This window comes from Miniopterus natalensis, chromosome 19 (assembly GCF_054644295.1).
Source record: "Miniopterus natalensis isolate mMinNat1 chromosome 19, mMinNat1.hap1, whole genome shotgun sequence".
Classification (NCBI taxonomy): Eukaryota; Metazoa; Chordata; class Mammalia; order Chiroptera; family Miniopteridae; genus Miniopterus; species Miniopterus natalensis.
The window spans coordinates 8,269,818-8,291,311 of NC_142099.1; positions in this window are offsets into that span (position 1 = coordinate 8,269,818).

Here is a 21,494-nt window from a genome sequence, read left to right on the forward strand (position 1 = left end):
CAGTGGGAAGAGAAAGGAGCCTTTTCCACTTACTTCCATGGCTGTTGGGGGCAGGATGAGGTACGACAAGGGTGCAGACTTCGCACAGGGACCAGGCTCAAGAGTGAGAGTTACGGGGTTTGCGTAGGAAAGCACTTCCCAAAGTTAACATTGTGAGGTGTGAGATGTGACACTCCATGCGGTTCCAGGGGAAAGGGGAGGGAAAAACTGCCCAGAACAAAAGCTTGGGCAGGAAAGCGGGCAAGCAGGGATACTCCTGGGAGGGAGAAAAAAACCCAGAGCTAGCTGGAGAGAAAAAAGAAAATTCACGTGTGACACAATGTCTGTAGGCAGCTGTGTGCTGAAAAGTCACCCAATGGGAAGAGCGGGCAGCCAGAGGGATGGAAAGCGCCAGCGCAATAAAACATCGAGGAGAGCCGGCTGCTCTGGGCCAGGGATGAAACCAGCACAGCTGGGACCCAGAGCAGCACGTCCCCGTGCATGTGCCCCTGCGTTGGCACACGTGTGACAGGCCCAGCTTGGGTCAGAAGCAGCTCAGCAGTAGCTATGGCCATGCTGGATTTACACAAGGTAGCTCCTAGCACCAGGAGTAGTCATGGGGTGGAACACACTCAGCCCACCAGGACTCGGGGTACAGCACACCGCGTCATCTTTTGGCTTTTTTGGGGTTTTATGCCATACAAATTCTTCCACCTTGGCAGAGAGCTATAGGCCATACATGAACTCCAAAGACAATTTAGGACTTCATAGGGTCTCTGGAAAATTCTGTATTGCCTTCCTGAGTCTCTGTGCTCGGTCACTTGGATCTGTAGTTGATATTCCCAGGTGAGTTGGGACAATGTGTCCATAGCCCACCAGCAAGGAGCCCTGAGATCCCTGAGGGGCCAGTGGATATAAGGCTCCCGTGGCCCTCACAGGGAGAGGCACGGAAAGCTCACCCTGAGAGCATCCCTTGCAGCCAAGGGTGCTGCCTGATTCAAGTCCATCCAGATCAGTAAATCCTCACAATGTAGTTCTGCTGCTCTTGACTTGTAGTTCATTTGTTTGCTTAATTCTCTTAGAAGGGGGTATTAGCACATCAAAAGGATGTTTAAAGTATCCTTGGTGGTAATACAGTGAATACAAACCTGGTTTATCACTTTTCAGTGTCAACGAACACCACTTGGATATGCTAACCTTTCCCAGGGAGGCTCCAATCTGTGAACTACTTGATGGTGAAAACTGAAATGATTTCTATAATGGTAGATACTTGGTTAAAAGTTCCCCAAATCTGAAAACTGCCAGAGGCGTGTATGTGACTTTCCTTCCTTCCCCCTCCCACCTAAAAGCTTTTGCCGGGAACCTGCTGGGCCGCTAGCGCTCCTGTTTGCATCTCCAGGGAGCACTTTGTAAGAATGTTTTTAGAACACTAGTTTTTATAACACCCCAGGGAAAGAAGATGGGTTATTTACATAAAATCAGGGAAGCCTGTACAGCCCATTTCTGCCCCACCTCACAAAGAAGGGGGAGGACAGCTAGGAAACATTAGGAGCCACCTGAGGTTTGATTCAAGAACGAAAACACCTCTGAAGGTGGAGACAGAGAACCGAGTGTATGACCACACCCCTCAGGGGCTCTGGACACCCCAAAGTGCAGGCGAAACCAAGCAACCAGCGACCCCGTTATGTACACCTCAAGGTAAAACTGGGAAAGGTTCTTCCTGTGTGGCACGTACAGGGTGGGCAAAGTAGGTTTACCGTTGTGAGTATGCAAAACACAGTTTATTCGTGTATTATTACTATTTTTTATTGTATTGATTTGTATAATAACTCTAAACCTACTCTTGCCTACACCTGTATACTCAGTAAAATCTATCCAGTCTTTCTATGGAAACCATGGGAATTAAGATCTGTGGAGTGTTTTCATAAACTAAAATTTCATTCCTTTAGCTAAAAAAAAAAAAAGTAACACATTCAGGCTTATTTTCTTAGACAAAAGATAATGGACATCATTTAAGTTTCTTTTTGTGGCCATCAAAAATTTGAAGTTTCCAAAAGTTGACTATAACCCTTAAAATTCATGTGAAGGCACTAATGAGTGTGAAGTACATAGAAACTTCTTTATTCATAAAGAACAGATTTGATCAACCATGCTACAGGAAAGACTGATTTCTCTTTATACTCTACATAGAAAATATTACAAAATCTTTGTCATGTGAAGAAGTAATCCAAGTGTATGGAGCCAAAAAGAAAAAAGAAAAAAATTTACAGGGTTGTCCAACAGTTAAGTAAAAATATTGTGGAATTTTTTTGGATTTTATGATGCTGGCGACATTTATTTTTTAAATGTAAAATTTATAGCAACTTCTTTTTTCATTCTAAATACTCACTCTTGACCTTAATTTCGTGTTAACAATCTTGTTTTCTTTTTCTCTTTTTAAAAAAACTTTTAAAGTGTATAAGCTTCAAATCCTCAAAGTAATCATCTATTAAGAGGAGATCTTGGCTCCACCTCTGCTTTTATTCATTCCAACTCTGGGGGATTAAACCATTACGTAGATTTTAGAGTACACGCCACACACACACACACACACACACTCTATATGGATTACGTTTCACCTTTTTGGTTATCCTGAAGCTAATACTACCGAATAAGGGTAATGACATGTATGGACAATTTACAAAGAAAAAAATAAGAATGTCTGGTAGCGTAGCAAGAAAAATTTAATGTACCTGGTCATCAAACATGATGTAAATATCAGATAGCAGTCCATCTCTGATGCTGGCAGATATGAAGAGGCCTGATAATGCCCACCCACAGGTGGTAAAGGTTTGGAGAGAGGGCGCCCTCCTGACATTGGATGGTGGTTGGAGTTCAAATTGATACAACTGTTTGTAGGCCAGTTTAAAAATAGACACTCCCCCCACCAAAAAAAAAAAAAAAAAAAACCTTCAAAAAATATCTACCCTACATTGAAAGCTAAACAGATGCCTACTTTATGTACAGAAGTAATTCCACTTCTACTTACATTAAAAATGTATGCATATATACTCCAAATGACACATACAAGAATATTTATAGCAACTCTGTTTCTAATAGCAATAGTCTAAATGTCTATCACAGTACAATGAATCATAAATTGTATCTTCCATAGCAAAAAAGAAAAGAAAAGAAAGAATGAATTACTGCTATATACCACAGCATGGACGAATCTCACAGGCATTATATTAAGTGAAAGAAGCCAGAAGAAAAAAAGTGACACTATCATTCCATTTATATGAAGTTCAACAACATGGGGTAGGTATTGAGTAGAAAGGGCACTGAAAGAGCATTCTGGGGGTGCTGCACGTGTCTAATACATTGATCTGGTAGCAGTTATACACTTGAATTTACATATGTAAAATTCAACTAGCTGTATACTTGAGATTTATTCCCTTGATGTATATATGCTGTACCTCAATTTGAAAGTTTTAAGAAAATATACCCTTTGACTTAGCAGTTACATTTTCATCCTAAAGGGAAATTGGAGGATTACAAAAAGGTTTGCGTCCAAGAACCATCACCACAGGGTTATTTATAGTAGCAAAAATCTGGAAATAATTCAGTTCAATCATAAGGAAGTGGTTAAATAAATTATACTTTCAAGTGTAGACTGCTGTGTAGTCATTAAGATGGAATAGAGAATAGTTAAAAACTTAGAAAGTTGTCCATAGTGCATTGTGTAACTGAATGGTATTTAAAGTTTAACCTTCTGTGTGTCAGAAAATTATTAGCTATTGCGTGACTCTGAGACACTGGCTAAGGCTCTTGAGTTACCAGCACTAACTTGGCTGTTCTGCTCTCCTTGGGTGTCTGCTGACCTGTTAGCTCTTGTTAGAAAGCTGCTGGAGATGGGGTGGCAAACTTATCAGTCATCTGAAAGGCCATGGGGACAACCCTGTCTGATGAGGGACTTTTGTTTTGAGAGCCAGGTCTCAGCATTCTTTTGCAGATGCATTAGATTCCTACTGATAGTGAGAGCCACAAGCACATCCTGAGTGTCCCTGGGGGAGCTGGGGCCCAGGCTCTGCAGCATCCCCAGACCTGAAAACACGTTGGAAAGTTAGGGAAGGGCTGGGCGGCTTTCTAGGTCAGGTTTCCTTCCTCCCCCTCACCACCGAGGTGCATTGCGCAGTCAGGGTGTAGTTTGTGTTGTCATTGTGCTTCCTCCTTCCCTTCCTGCTTGCCTGGCTTTCTGTTTCTATTCCCACTCTCTTCCAAAATGCTCATTTCCAGAGCTGCTGCTGTGCCCCCTGTCCCCGCGCCAGTCCGCCCCACCTCCCCGCCTTCCTCCCCTCCTTCCTCCCCTTTGCTCTCTTCCTTTGCGTCTCTCTTGAGACAGGTCTAGTGGCCTGGTTGCCATCTGCTGCCTTTTTTTTTTATGAGGTTGAGATCAGATGGCATCTAATCGATCGTCATGGTCTCCATGGTTACCAGGGTGACAGAGCACTTGGGAGAGACACATTCTGCAGCCTGGGGCTGTCAGACCATCCCTGAGAGGGGGAGAGAAAAATGAAACCTCTTCCATCATACATACGCATTTACATCTCACTCAAATGCAGCAACACACAGGCCCTGTTTATGTTTTCACAGCTACCCAGTGGCTGAAGCCAGGGATGCAAACTCTTTTCCATCAAAAAATAAAAGGACAAAAGTAAAGATTTTTTTAAACCTCAGAATCTTTCTCCCCACCCTACCCCCACACAAACCATCATCTTTTTTCTTTCCCCTTGGAGTGTTTGGGCTTTAATTTAGTAATTCTCATGCACTATTATCCTTCCAATAAATCACAGAGCAGTGCTAAAGCTGACAGTGGACACCTATGTGCTTCAGGAAAAGAAAGAACCCCTCATGAAACTACCAACACTTCAGCCTTTGGTTAGGTTCAGTGCTAACGTTAGTTGTGACTGGGTTCTTTGGCCAAGAATTATTTGTAGTACAGGATCCATTCTCCCCAGGAAGAATAGTCAGATGTGACAAAATGCAAACAAGTGCTGGGACATGACTGGTCTGTGATGCCTTAATGCCCAGGGGCTGGCCAATCCAGGTCTGGTGGAAAGACACACAAGAGGCTTTGGTAGTAAGGATGTACAACCAATGAAGCAAAGGCTAGATTTCTGGAGAAACTCCAAGAAAAGGAAACAGCCGATCACCGTACTGTTAAATGATGTTAGAACTGTAAATGGAATGCCAACGTTGACTTACACACCTTTCAAGTTAGGTGCAGATGACCTGGGGCTGTAATAGGCTGTTCTCCTGACAGTATTTTATGCTTCATAACATTTATTAGAATTATGCCCTTTTTGTCTTTGTCAGAGAAAACCAAACTTAAAATGATGGAACAGTGCCCTAACTGGTTTTGCCCAGTGGTTAGAGTGTCGACCTGTGGGCTGAAGGGTCCTGGGTTCGATTCCAACCAAGGGCATGTACCTCGGTTGCAGGCTCAATCCCTCGGGTGGGAGGCAACCAATCGATGTGTCTCTCTCACATCAATGTTTCTCTCTCTTCCACTCTCTATGAAAAGAAATGGAAAAAAATATCCTCGGGTGAGGATTAAAAAAAGAAGTGATGGCAGAAGGACAAGGTCTGTAGCTATTTGGTTTTCACTTCAAGAAAAATACGTCACCCCAGCCGGTGAGCAGAGCTTCCTCTCTTCTTTCCTTCCTTTGTCCAGATGTCCCTTTAGACCTCCATCTCCTGTACAGTATCTTAGTAAGATTCAGATGTATTCATCGGCAGTGCCTTTGGCTGTTAAGCAAATATCACAGTGATATTTGAAATAGAAATGATGCCATCAATTGGAGGAGAGACTTTAATATAAAGGGAAAATAATTTCTCATGCGCCGGGACCCTCTTACTCACTTTGAACCTCTGCATCTGTGCTAATGCCTGCCTCTCCTTCCCTCTGCAATTCTCACCCTCCACCCCCACTCCTAACTGGTGGTCTCCATGGAATGGCCTGGGGAAGGGCTTTACTTTAAGTCCCACTTCCTCAGAGAAGCACCTCCCCCCTTGATACACACCCCTCCAGGCGCCATCACACACAGACCTGAACTCCTAATGTGTTTTTGGTCTACACTTCTCATTCAGGACCTAGCCTTGTGCCTTACACCCCTGTTATATTTACTATGTATCTCTGTTGCCTCTCATCTCCATGGTAAGTTTCAGAGGGGAGAGGCTGTGTCCCCTACGTCTGAGCTCTTCCCTTACTTTCCGTCAAACCTAGAGGCTTGATGAAGATGATAGCAGCCCATCGTGCCTACAATCGCTTCAGTGCTCCTTGACCTGCAGTAACTTTACATTGTGTTGGCCAGGAAGCATCCCTTCTCTCCTTGTCCCCACACTCCTGTGTGCAAGAGCGATTCTCAGAAAAGGTGGGTTCCCCCTTGGAATGAAATGAGTCGTTTGTTCCTATCAGGACAACTGCCACAGCATGGTGTCAGCTCAGTCTTGCCTTTGGTAAATTGAGTTTGTCAGTGCTCAGCCACACAGCTGAGTGAAATGTTGTGTGATGCAGGCTGTCTCCTGGGAGGGAGAAACTGGCATAAACCACATCCTAATGGGATCCAGAAACAAAGAAGCGTGAATGAAGTGTTAATTGCATTCATAAAGACATTAACAAAGGAATTGAAATGGCAGAAGCTTCCGTCCCCCACTAGAGATTCACAGAAAAATATGTTACCCCAAAGAATGTTTTAACAATAATTGTCCAAGTTTATTGCTTGCCCACTGTAGAGATAACTCTCAATAAATAGTAACCTTTCAAAGAACAAGCATTTTTTTCCTGTTATCTTGAGTATATGAACTAGCAGGCATTTACCCTCTCCCCTTGCTGCGTTTGTATGACTTAAGTTTCTAGAGAATCAAGAGGCATTTTCAATGCTGCTTCATTAACCATACGGATGTCTGTTAACAGTTTGAACCTAATCAATCCTGCAGGTTTTATTAGAGCAAAATGCTCATTATCTGCACGGGTTTTTTGGTGTTTTTTTTTGTTTGTTTTTTTGCCTTCTGAAGTCAAGTTACAAGACTGGAGACGGTTGATTTTGCAGCCCTGCTTGGATATTCCTGAGATGATCTGCAATGTGCGCAACCTGGGGCTCCCCCCTGCCCTTTGGCTGGGCCCCCAGCTGCTGACAGCAGGACTAAGCCGGCTAAAGGTCAGAGGCTGCATTTGACTGAAGACGGATCACATTGATGAATATTGCACCTGCTTAATGAAGTCAAGGCCACAGATTTGGGGCCTTTTATGGTTCTTCTGGTTCACTCAATTTCACCTTCACAGACCGCACCACTAATCCAGCCAATCATTTTGACTATACATGCAACTGGTGACTGGAGGACTAGATCAACCTCACTGGAAAACAGTGACCGGAAATTGTCGTCTATAACAACATTGGAAGTATAAAGTGTGTTCACCTAGAATGTCTTATGTAATACACACAGCAACTCCTTAAGATCTATACAGCAGATATTCCTACCCTCATTCTGCAGAGCAGAAAACAAAAACGCATAGAAATTAAAGTCCTGGGATTACAATTCAGGTATTTTTGCCCATCTGACTGCTCTTTCCACTGCAGGAGCCTAACTCTCTGGGGATCTCATTTGATTCTCACTAGAACCCCGTGAAGTGAAGCAGGCTGTATAAACAAGTGGGTCCATTTGCCAGGCGCCGTATTCATGCAACCAGAGGAGCAGGTGTCCTCCAGCCTAGAATTCCACTGAACGCCCTGGTTACCTAAACAACTATATTTTTTCAGTCTCATCCAAATTAACTATATTCATGAATGTGGCATCAACCCAATGGGTGGCAGATTTAAAAGTCACAAAATGCTAGTTTGTTGTATGTGTCCAGACTGATCCAGGCATCAGTCAGAGGAAGGGGGCTCAGAATGCCGTTAACTCCTCAGGGGAGCTCATTTTCCAGCCATGAAAATTAGATCCATCGAATTCGTGGTCACTTCTAATTCTATGACAGATATCGGGGATATTTTCTCCCAAATATCACCTGTACACTAAATTTTAGAATATTACTAAACCTAAATGAAAAATTTGGGGATTACACACTACTTTGCACTATTGTGCTTAGTCTCATATACAGGGTGGAGCAATAGTAGGTTTACAGTTCATATGGAAAATTATACAGTAATTTATAAATAATAATACAAGAATAAATTGTGTTTCGTGTACTCACAACTGTAAACCTACGTTTGCCCCACCCTGTATATTACCACCCACACAAGAGCTGAGTGTCTTTTTTTCTTATTAGGGCACATCATCAACAGTACTTGATTCCATAATTTTTGAGGAATGGCAAACTTAGCTCCAGTCTAGGCATGTCACCAACTTATTCACGAATCTGATCCAAACAGCACTTTGAATTAATTATTGAGAGTGTATTAATATTGTTATTTGCATTTACTTTATATTTTTGTAATTTTTTGTCCTGGTTAGAGGGTCCTATTATACCTTATTTTGCTCCTGAGATGGGAGGCTAGTGCATTGCAGTCTTGTGTATGGCTAGGAGTGGGAATCAAGATGTACAGTAAATTGGGTGGGGGGGGGGATCAAAATGAGTGGTTGGTTAGTTACACTTTCGGTCTAGACAACTGAGATTAAAGCGTTTTTCATCAATAGCAAAACGACTGAATATTTTTCCTTGGAATTCCTGGATCAAAATGCATCATTTTCAGTTGGCTGCCAGTGTTGACTGAGGATGTGAGGAAGTCTGAAATACCTAGTTAATGATCTTCTAAAACACCTAGTTTTTAAAAATGATTTTTTAAAACCTGTTATATGGGTCCTGAGGAGACATAACCAGAAATGCCATTTGAATACTGGGGAAGACCAGGGGAGTTTCAGACATTTTTTTCTTCCTACTTGTGTCAAAATTAAGAGAATTAGTTCATGCTCCTAAGTCAAAATTGTGTCATTATCCCAGTGTGATCATTTATTAATTTCTATTCATGGAAATCCAAATGGACAAAGTCATTTTACAGGGCAGTACTGTCCATTATAGTAACTACTAGCCAAGTGTGGCTATTTAAATAAAAAATAATTAAAATTTTAAATTCAGTTCCACATTCTAAGTGCTCAATAGCTACCTGGGGTTAGTGGCTACTGTACTGGACAGTGCAGATTCATAGAACAGTTTTGTCATGATAGAAAGTTCTGTCGGACAGAGCTGTTCTAGAGCAAAAGATTGGAATTCACAGGCGGCAGAAACACATCCTCTATCCAATCACATAGTCATTTGTCAAGCACTTAATGTAGTTTCAGTGATAGTGACTTGTGGGACCAGGCTGCTGGGGCCTGGGCATCAAGGAGGGGTGGCCTGCAGCCTTCTTTCTCAGACTGTGAATTGGCCCTGTGTGCCATCGGAGAGGATGAGCCAAGTCTCTGGAGAAAGGGCAGGTGCAAATGAGCCATTTCCATTTTCCACTCCTGCAACTCCCAGAACCTCGAGTCAGACCTGCCGCCAAGTTGCACTTGCACAGAAGCCCAAATCAAAGTGCGTTTTGGATTAATTTTCTGGCTGGTATTTTTTTTTCTTTTCTTTTCAAAATCTACCTTGTGCCTGTGATTAAAGACTTTCTTTTTTGCCATGAATTTAAATGAATTTGAACCTAGTAGTGTTTTCCTCCAGCCATGATATTTGGCATAAGCATTGACCAAATGAAATTAGGCTTCGGACAAGCAAAGATTATAACGGAAGACTAAATAACACCATCCGCAGCTCCTAGCCTAGGCATCTTTACGTGAATGCCTTTATTGGCTCCTCATCATCGCCAGTCAGCTAGTAAACATATCCACAGACTGGTGAAAGGTCTTCCTTTAGAATGGAAAAGGTGGAAACAGTCTAGTGTTTGTTGCATCAGCCACTTCAGACTTATCAAAACTTAAAATAAATCACCAATCATATCCTTTTCTCCGCTGTATCTCACTAGGACTATCTCTACTGTAGTAGGAAGGAGATTGAGGCAGAATATTTGCACAAGATTGTTTAGTCAGTTATAGCAAGGACATGAGATATACAACTCTCATTACTTTCATCACATGATTCTTCAAAGCAGACTTATTGGGAACATGTTTTATTTTCTTAGGGGACTGTAAATCCTTTGAGACTGCTAATAATACATATTTTCATCCTACAAGTATTTGATACAGTTGGAGGTGCTCAGCACCTTGGTTCGACCCCATCAACAAATCTTTACTGAACAAATTAATGAATGAATAAGGAGATTGCCAGTAAATGTTACTGGTGCTGGGGTTGTTGGGTTCCCCAAGATAGAAATTGAGAGGAAACCTCAGAGAAATTTCCAGACAGATTTTATTAAGCTTATTCTTGAGCACAAGGGAGTCAGCAAAGAGGAAAGGAAGTCCTCCAAACTGGCTGGGGACAAAGCTGCTTTGCGCAAAAAGGCAGGCTTTTTTAAAAAGGCAGGCCTTGCAGAATTTTCCACTTTAGGATGGAGTGATTTCCTTTTCCAGTTTTATTGCCTGGTAACTATGTTCGTGCCTGCGCTGGGGGCAATATGGCAGACTGCCCATTACCACCACCCTAGGAAGGTTGTATAGCAGTCAAACCTTGCTCAACTGCACACGTGGATCAGTAGTTTCAACATCTGCAAGGAAGCAAACAGAAGGGAGATAAAATCAGTGACCTCTGTATTTCTAAGTAGAGAGTGCAGGGGTGGTGACATTCGTTGGGTCAGTTTATCTGGCAGTCCTTCTGGCCACCTTGGCTTCCTGGTCACCCGGTATTTTTCCATTCCAGGGCTCAAGTATCAATGAGGCAGGATAGTAAGAAGTCAGGAAAATTCCTTGGCAAGTGGAATGGGGAAACTGAGACAGATAGCTAATTCAAACTGGCCTCATCTAGCATCCTGACTCACCTGCCTTCTCCTTCCTTGCATGTCCACTCCCTTAAGTATTAAACCCTCAGGACAGTGAGGTTCTGATCAGCATCAAATAATCTTAGGAACAAATCCTCAGGTCTGCTGACCACAGAAACAGAGTTTTGGTCAAACTAGAAATAACATCTAAGCCTCAGTTGTGTTTCAGCTCCAGGCCCAGAAAAGCATCTAACCAGACAAACCAATGCCATGGCTGGCATCAGGACCAGATGCAATGACTAAAGACCCCCTACTCTAGCACCAATCAATCAGTAGAGACCAAGACCCTGACCCTATATGCTCATTTTGATTAATCAGCATATTAAAGGACACACCTGGAAAGTGGTGAATATTCTATTGAGATCCTCCCCTGAGACCTCCCTTAAAATTCCTGCCTTTAGAAAATAGATAAAAACCCTTAAGGCAAAGGACTCAGTGCACATGCACTCTCTCTCTCTCTAACACACCTGCGCCTTCTTTCTTCAGGTGTGTATCTTTGCTTCCTTTTCTGGTAAGCTCTAAGCGTCACCACAAGACTTGCAACCAGGGGAGTGGTGGGCAGAGGCAGTTTGTTTTGGGCTGATCCCCTAAATCTCTCTCTGAGGGCTCTTTTGCCTCTGTAACTTGTTTCCTGAGTCCACACAGCCCAACTGGTTCACTTCTTCTGCTTCTGTGACTTACTTTCTAGAAGGCCAAGGCAGCTCTCTGAGCAGCCCACTCGAATTTTCTCTTCGAGTGTACTTTCATTTTGCATGCTAAATAAACTTCCTCTTGCACTAGAGTTCTTGGCTCTGAATTCTTTCTTTACTGAATTCAAGAACCAAGAGATGACATCACCAGTAACATCTACACTGTCTCAGTAACAAATCTGTCTGGCCTGTTAACTTCTAGCTGATAGCTATAAAAAAGTGGTGGGGGGAGAGTATAAGAGGTGCATAAATTTGAGAAGAAACACAGATTGTGAGCTGACTGAAAGTGTATCACTTTGAAGCTTCCTTAGAATTTCCATAGGGATATGATGGCAGAGAAAACACTTTTTAAAGGGCAACTGTGTGTTTCAACTGGAGCAGAGGTTCAGAGACATGCATCCAGTCTATTGTCTCCTTTACTGAATTCCGTTTCTGACATTCTTCCTGGAAGGAGGGGACCTAAAGGTATTGTATTAGTTTGTACTGTATGGTTTTGTATTTTGGTCTGAATGGCACAGTAATGAAGTTAGCTGACACTGAAAATGATTTATGCAGTTGAGCCCACGGTCCCCAAACACTTCTTTACAAACAAAATGGAAATGAATCCTAAAAGTAAAGCAGCCACAGGAAAATTGCAATCCATCTCCATACTTAAAATCATCTCTGATAAATCAGAGTCCAATCCAGTCATCAACATGTCCAACATACGTATATGATAAAGGCCATAAAAAGAGTTTTTAATACATGTGTAACCTCTTTGGGGTTTTAACAATGCCAACCACCAACTTAAGTTTTGTGATGTAGCTTCCTAGTTCACACACCTTTAAATCACCATTACTCTTATTTGTCTCTTGTTCAAGCTGTTTTCTGGTGTCTCTCTCGCTGAAATGGTTTCAATTAGCGCCTGGAAAGGGTTGATGCAGAACTCTTGCGCGGTGCTTGCCAACATGGGAATTGGTTTTAAACATTGCCGTTTTTCATCCAAAAAAAGTCCCCCTTTCCTGCCCTTGAGTTAGAAGAGATTATTCTCAGACAGGCGGTTAGCTGATTTTTAATGTCAAAGAAACTTAATTTGCAAACTCGTTAGAAACTCTTTAGTAAAAGCTGCCTAGTAAAACAGATGATTAATATTGGTAAGCTCCTCATTTGCATATTAATTAGTCTCTATACTCAACTAATTAAAGCTTTGCTGCCTGTTTGAGGACTTCCTTTTGGACGGCTGGTCTTGTTTCTATGTAGTCATTCCCTACCTAAGGCAGGTAGATGTTCTGAGAAATGCGTAGTTAGGCCATTTCATCACTGTGCAAACGTTTACAGAGCTCCCTGCACACACCTGGATGCTACAGCCTCCTACCCACCCGGGTTCTAAGGCCTAGCCTGTTGCCCCAGGCTGCAGGCCTTTACAGCATGTTACTGTACTCAATACTCTAGGCAATTGTGGCACAGTAGTAAATCTTTGTGTACTTAAACATTTCTAAACATAGAAAAATGACATAAAAAATACAGTACCAAAGATAAAAAATGGTGCACCTGTATAGGGCACTTGCCATGAACGGAGCCTGCAGAACTGGAAGCTGCTCTGGGTGAGTCAGTGAGTGACTGGTGAGTGTGAAGGCCGAGGCCGTTCCTCTGCACTGCTGTGGACTTTACAAATACTGTACACTTAGGCTACACTAGATTTATAAAACATCACGAGATTAAATCAGGCACAAGAGAACATAATGAAATCAAGAGACTCGGTAAGCATGAGATGTATGAAGCTGCTGCCAGTCTAATTTTTGGCACACTGTTTCACAGCAAACTTTTTTTATAAATGGAGGGGGGGATACACTCTAAAAAAATGATTAAATACATAAACCAGCAACACAGTCATTATCATTTTCAAGTATTATGTATTATACATAATTGTGCTAAACTTTTATAGTCGAATACTTGATATATGCCAAGTATTCTAGGCTCTTTTATTTATATTCTGAGTTTATTCTCACATTTACAACCTAGATCCTAGTATAACCCCTATTTTATAGATGAAGAACTGAAGGCTTGTTAATTTCGAGTGTCTTAACCAAAGTTGTTCAGCTTGTCATTGGTGGAGCTTGACTGTTTGCTGAGGAAGGATAGAACCAGGTGCTCTTACATGTCGTGTCCATAGCATCCCACTTCCTACAGTGATGGTACTGAGGGGAAAACCTTGACTCTGCCTTAATTTATGGCAAAAGTAAATCATCTGCATACTTAAAGCCATATAAGTAACAACTACATATAGTATTTCCCACAACCGATTCTGCCCATATGTGCGCCATGACACAATGGCTGGGAACCACTAACACGGAGAGCTGTGAGAACAAATAAAGGAATGAATGAAGTGGTCTGCATGTCTGAGGACAGCTGTGGTGTGGACACATCCTTTCCTCTGTCTCCAACTGGTATGTGAGGACCAGAGCAAACCTTCTTATGTTCCCAGAGCAACGGAGTTTCTGACCCCCTTTCTATGAGGGTGGTGGTATGGGAAACCACTCTATATTTCTGTTTTACACATAATTTTTAATGTTATGTAGACGTGTTTAAAATTTGTTTGGGGGGAAGAGTATGGCCATTTAAAAAATCTGAATCAATCTTTACCAGTGAACTAGATGCCTGCTAGAATTAATGAGGAGAAAAAACTGTGAATCTAAGCAATTAATTATTAAATAACAGCCAAATATAGTACCTGTGGGCAGAGAGGGCCTCTCCTTTGAGGAGATAAAAACTAATTGCAAAAACAGAGCTGCTGGGAGGTCACACTGGGAAGCATGGGGTGCACATAGCAGTGGTCCTTTTCCATTTGCTGAGCGACATGAAAAGAAAGGTGGAGATCTAAGGAAAAAAGGTATAAAAACTCTCGGGAAATTTATTCAATAGAATAGGTGCTAATGGAGCCAGTCAGAGAGGAAGTAAGGGGATATTTACACTGGGTTCCAGGGAGTCTTGGGGTTTTCAATCCCTGAAAGAGTGCAAGTGTGGCACACAGTAGATGTTCCAAAATAATGATGGTGACCAGCTAGGCCCTGGCCGGGTAGCTCAGTTGGTTAGAGCGTCTTTCTGATACACCAAGGTTGCAGGTTCAGTCCCCAGTCAGGGCACATACAAGAATCAACCAATAAATGCATAAGTAAGCGGAAGAGCAAATCGATGTTCCTCTCTCTCAAATAAATCAATAAAAATTTTTTCAAAAAGAAAATAATCACCTAATCAATGAATAGATGCATGACTTTTCCCTTCAGAATTTGAGAAATAAGGAAATGATATATTCATAAATATTACTGAAAATAGTACCTGTTATGAACTGAATGCTTATGTCCCTCCAAAATTTATATGTTGAAGCCCCAAACCCTGAATGTGACGGGATTTGGAGAATGGCCTTTGGGAAGTAATTAGGATTAGGTTTCTGCCACAGCAAGAATATACCGATCTGGGAATCAAGAAAGTAGAAGTTATGCCTCCCACTTGGAAAATTCCACATACGTTCCCCGTAACAGGCCCCACTGATACAGAGGATAGAGTCCGAAAGAGGAACAGCCCGGGACAAAGCAGTAGGTGGTCCCACTGAACTAGGACCTGACCAGCTTAGGCTCCTCGTGTCAGCGGTGAACAGGCCTAAAGGGAGCTCTGGTACAGGCCAGGGCTTTTGAGCCCAACTATGTACGGGGGATAGGCCAGTCAGGGTGCATTTGGATTTAAATACTGCTATTCCAATACACTTAAAAGTGACCTAAATCATAGCAATGGGCATCATGGGCAGCAGGGAGGAAGGCAGTCTGAGGGCGGATTCAGCGGCTCAGCAGTGTCTTCCAAGAACCAGGCTCTGGCCAGACCCCCATCCGCCATCCTCAGCTGCTTAGTAACGTCCCCCTCGTGGTGCCGAGATGGCTGCCACGGACCTGCAGTGAGGGAGCGCGGGAGGCAAAGCAGCAGGGCCGAGCAGGGGGAGCAGAGGATCTTCAGAGCAGTGAAATGCTCTGGTGCTGGAAGGGCGGATACTTGTCATTGTCCGTTTGTCCAAACCCCCAGAATGGAGCACCAGAGTGAACCGTGACCTAAACTGTGGGCTCTGGGGCACAGTGATGCGCCCGGGAAGTCTCAGCAGTTGGAACAGATGCACCGCTCCGGGGGGATGTTGGTAATGGGCGAGGCTGTGCGTGTGGGCGCGGGGGCAGTGGGAATCTCTGTGTGTCCCCAATTTGTCTGTATACTTAAAACCACTCTGCAAACTATAAATTCTTTTTATTTAAAAAAAAAAGTGTAAAAATATTTTAGAGGGGGAGAGGAAGGGAGGAGAGAGAGAGAAACATCGACGTGAGAGTCGAACATTGATCGGCTGCCTCCCGCACACTCCCTACCGGGGTTCGAGCCCACAACCCCGGGGCATGTGCCCTGACCAGGAATCAAACCAGCAATTTTGGTGCACTGGGCGACGCCCAACCGAGCCACACCGGCCAGGGCCAAAATGTAAGGTCTTAAATATATATAAAAGGAACCAGGGACAGCGGAGAGCCGATTTCTGCAGCCGCCCCAGCAGTTCCCAGGCCAGCGGCAGCGAGGTCCAGTGCTGGGGGCGAGCCGCCCGGACACCCCCTATCCGTGGGCCCAGCAGTGGGTTCTCCGCAGGCAGTGGCAGGGGTGCGATCGTGGTGGTGGCTCTCCTTTCCTCACCGGTTTGTTCCTGGTCATTTTCTGACCCTCGCTCTCCGGCTTTCCCAGTGAGTTGCGGAGCAACCCACTACCTGTCAGTTCAGCGCTGGTTCCCTGCTTATATCTGCAAGAACCGATTTCTGTTGTTTGTACCCAAGCAGTCTCACTGGTAATGAGGTGGTTTAATTGGTTCATTGAGAATGAGGTTTTCTTTCTTTCTATTGTGCTTGTTGGGGTTGAGGGTTTCAGAAGATGGCCAGAGAGTAGAGAGACCATTAGTAGAATGTAGACCATATTTCCCAAGTCTCTATTTTAATGGCCTCCTCTCCCCAAAATGAATACATCCTGAAGGATACCCTGGGACAAGGGATACAGCTGCTCACAAATACCGTTTATCGAGTACTTAATAGGAGCCAGGTACTACAAAAACTGCTTCTGTGTGGATGTAATTCTCACATCTTCCCGTGAGAAAGATATTCCCGTGTTACCTGTGTTTTATGGATAAGGTTTGAGATGGGTCCACGTGGTGCAAAGGGCAAAGGACCCAGGCCTGCCTCACTGGAAAGGCCCGGGATCGCTCAGGGTACCAGGCCTTGCTTTTCACTTACTTACACCACTATCAGAAAGGAAAGTGACAGGCTTTTCCCACAAAATCTCCATAAGCCTGCTCAGCCTTGGCTGAAGCTGAGATCAAAAGCATCTACCTTGGAGTCCGTCCAAAGGATTTTGTTCTGAAAGGACCATAAAGACATTTATCACTTTTTAATGTAGAGTAAGGTCAGTGGCACGAACACTGAGGCTACTTTTAAAGTGTGGCTCCAGGCAATGTGCTCACTGTAACGGAGCCTCACCCGCCTTGCACTGGACTCGGTCATGGAGCTTGTCCACCCACGTGCCCTCTAGGAAAAAGTCCCAGCTCTGCCCAGTCCCTGTAGCTGAAGCACACATTTTTTATACTAATTGGACAGTGATGAGTGATAGATAACTCGCCCAAAGGCCACCAATTTAGAGAGTAGCCTGTGGGTTGTGCAGCCTGTCCTGCAAAGATGGGCCATTCGAACAGATCTTCGAGGAGCTGGGAAACAGATAGTGAGTTAGCAGTGCAGCTGAAGGCAAGGGAGGCTCTGATGTCAAACTGATTCAAAATCACACAAAAGCTAATGTTATGAGAGGTGAAATTTGTGCTCCAGGAAATAGAGGACAAGGTAGTGATTGGTGGAGCGAAAAGGGTGGAGAAGATGTGCAGAGAGACGCAGAGACACAGAGACAGAAAGGAGGGGGAGGGCTGAGGGGGGAGAGAAGCAGAGACCCTAAGCGGACCCAGCCCTGGGGCTCCTGGTGTTTCCTGGGCTTTCCGGGAAACTGGTGGATTTCTGTTCCTTACGACCGCACGATCCTGTCTGAAACTCTTTCTCATCAACCTTTAAAGAGAAAACCTGTGAACTAACCCATCCTTCATCTCTTTAGTTTTGCCCCATTCTTCCTCTTTCAAACTGATCCATAGGCTGCAGCCAAGGGAACACTGAAATGGAGGGTGGATCTTGAGTATATTGTGCTGAGACCGGGGCCTTCAGAACCCCTCTGCTCCCCTCTGTGGATAAAGGCAGAATTGAGGGTATTTGTCATGCCATGGACTCTAAACGCAGAAGCAAAATGCAATTGTTTTTTTCCATTTCATGAGTACAAATGAAACACATCAATCTACTTCCTTATGAAAGACATTTTTTTTTCTGATTTAACAACCTGCTCTACTTATGTCGAAGGTGTTCTAAACACACACACTTGTCTCCTTCCTCTGTCGTGCCACGGAGAAGGGTCTGCTGGCTCCTGCCTGTTTCTATCCCTCCTCTGTGCTATTGTTTTACTTTGCATGACCCAGCACAGAGTTAGCAAAGCAGGAACTGTGGTGTAGTGCACATAGCCCAGGGCTCCAGACACAAATTCTAGGGTTCAAATCTTGCTTGTGCCACTTACAAATAGATCTCTCTGAACCTCACTCTCCTCATCTGTAATATGTAGATGATATTAGTTTCTACTGTGGACTAAGTGAGTTATTCATTGTAAATGGTCCAGTAAGTGTTGCTAAGTCAATAAACAAACCTGCTCTGAGGCAAGGTGGCTCCTGTACTGGGACAGAACTGCCAGACTGGTGGAAACAGAGCTCTACTGGACAAGAACTGAAGTGTGATTGTTATAAAGTGATTTTTTTTTCCTTGCAGGAAATTTCCATTTGCTAATTAATCTCTACGAGGCCATTGAATAGTCTAAAGTCAGAAAGCATTTCAAATTATAAGTAACTTGTTTTTAGAAAAAAAGGAAATCAAATACTATTTCAGTAGAGGTAAAAGGAAATCAAATACCATTTCAGTAGAGGTTAATTAACTGGCAATTTAGAGCATGCAGATCAGCAACAACTAAAAGAATGGAGGACTTGGCAGAAGTTGTGCCAAAAGGCCTGGGCTTAATCCCAACTCTGTATCCTTTTAATTGTTTGACCTTTGGCAAGGCCCTTGCTGGCCCTGAGCTTGTGTTTGCATAACGGGGGAACTTTTACCAGGCTGGCAGGGTGGTCCTGAGGTTGACGTAAGAAACACAACACAGTGCAGGCCAGGGTGTGTGGCACTTAGTGACTCAACAAATGTTTGAATTTAAATTTGAAAATAGTTTGCACAGAGCTCATGCGATCCTTCAGTGTTTGGCTCAGGACCCGATGACTTCTTCAGGCCCAGTTCTACCAAGATGGGTCATCTGATCTGTGGCAGGCAGTTCAAGAATGCTGCAAAGGGGGAGCAGGCGGACAAGGGGTGAGAGACAAGGCTGAAAGAGACAATGAGTATTTAAGTTAGGAGAAGGTAGAAAATTTGTAAATATAAGAAAAACAATTCCAGAGTTTAGTAGTCTGGGGTCTTTTTGTGCAGGTCAGACCTAAGTCACCTCTGAGGGACTCCCTGATTCACAGCCCAGGGCAGTAACTGACACTCACTTGGCCCAAAGCGGCTGGTAGACAAACATACACGAGTGTCTCTGAAAGGTCCTATCAGGACCGAATGTGTCTGCACCATAGGGGAAGGGGACCTACAGCAGGGACTCACCAGACTGGTTCAGGTTATTTGAAAATGAACCTCAAGAGAACTAACAAAGTGGCTGTTTGAGGTCCCAGCTCCTCACTACAGTGCCCCGAAAACTTGAAAGGTGTAGGACACCTTTCACTAACTATAAGGGCAAGAATCAGTCAGAGCCTAGGTAAGGTGTGTTTCTATCTGCTGGACAAGAGACTGTCTCCCCTTGAAGCTGGAAAGAAGGCCCAGAACAGAAAGGACTGGCTGGAATGGTGGGAATGGTCAGCCCGCAGGGCAGGTCTCTGGAAGAGACACAGTCCAGAAGGCGGGTGGCCCCTTGTCACAGGTGGTTTATTATACATCCCGACTAGAGTTCCTGGCTTGCGAGACAGGGAGGAGAGACCCTATTCAGCTAGAGCCCCAACCTTAAAACTGTACATCTGGGGACCTATTTACTCTGTTTGTAAGGAGTGAGAGCACGAATGTGTTACAGAGATAATGTTTTATGTTAGTATTTCCAGATGAGAAAAATGGTTCAGAGACAGGGCCTATACCTAAGAGTGGTCTCAGATTACAAAAACAGCCAACCAAACAATTAAACAAAAAACCCACACACTTTTGAGAACTTGGTTTTGTGTGCTGCTCTGCCAACTGTGTGACTTTCAGTAAATCTATTATCTAACCTCCCGTAGCCCTAATCTATAATTTTTTTTTTTTTTATAATGTGCAGGTCAGACTCAGCGATTTTTTAAAAATGGTATTCAAAATGTGTGTCGGTACCAGAGCACCCTCTCCAGAGATGAACCATTAGCTTTCATTCGATTTGCAAAAGGTCCTGTGACTAAAAAAAGGTTGAAGGAAGAATCTTAGCCCCGGTGGGAGAGGAAAATGAAACTGAGAACATTCTCAATCTTGTGCTGGAACAGAAAATTGACAGGAGGATTTGATTTGCTCTGTTTGGCTGAGAATAACTCACTTTTCTCATGCAAATGAAGACTGAGGAAGTAGATGAGTTTATATTGTTTAAAATGCAACGTGATCTTTTGGCTCAAATAGCTGAATGCCAGTAAATTAGGGATTAATTTGGTTCTGAAAATCATGCAAATTCTCTTTGTGATTTTGTGCATTAATGTAACTTTCTACTAAGTGACTTTCACTATTGGGAGATAAGACTTGGCTACTTTTTTCTTATAGCTGATAAACACAGGGACAAGAGCCCTTAGACTGAAGACAATTTAATGGATTATAAAGGCTCTTTTATAGTCTGATCTACTTGGTTCACGCTGTTATGTTTTGATTTGGGGCTGAGCTCATGATCAGGTCACAGAGCAGCAAGTGTGCAGTTTCCATAGTCAACAATTCCTCTCCTCTCCCCGGCTCTCGCCCACCCATCCCACTCAGTATCACTACCAAGAAGAAAGTCTTCTCTGGAATGCAAGCACCCCAAGGGAGAGGGAGAGGCCTTGCTGTTTAAAAGCTGTATTCCTCGCACCTAGAACAATGCCCGGTATAGCTAGTTGCTCAGAAAGCAAGCATTTGTTGAATGAATTTTAATACTTATGAGTTTCAGAATGGTTTCGGATTGGTGACCTCTCTTTCTGAGACCTAGTAGTAGGTCAAGTGTATCAAACTTGATTCTCTGAAACTGACTTTGGTGTCCTATTTCCTGAAAGCAATGTAGATTGTTGGTTTTAATTTATAAAGCCCAGTTGGGGCTAAGATATGCAGGTTATCATCATCTTTGTGCACTTTTCAACCAACTAAAGTGGTTCAGGCAGTTTCAGAAGAATCCAGATTTTAATCCTGGGGAGCTTTGAGGCATTTGTCCTTCTGTAGGGCACATTTTCACTACCCTACCGAGTCACAGCTTAATGTATTGACCTCTGAGTCAACACAGACTGAATTCACCATTTCAGTCTGTATCTTGTAGTTGTCTCTCTCTCCCATGTAAGAAATTTTAGAATTAAGGTTTGAGACATAAACATGGCCTATGTATCCACATTAAACTTAGATCTATTTTAGTATATGTGCTTTGCCAACTTAAGGATGGTTTTTGAATGGTGGATGTTGGTTGAGTGGCCAGATGATGGAGACATGCCCATCTCACCGCTGATTCCGTTTCCTTTTTGCTTCCTTTGTATTCTCACTTCTTCCTCCCAGAC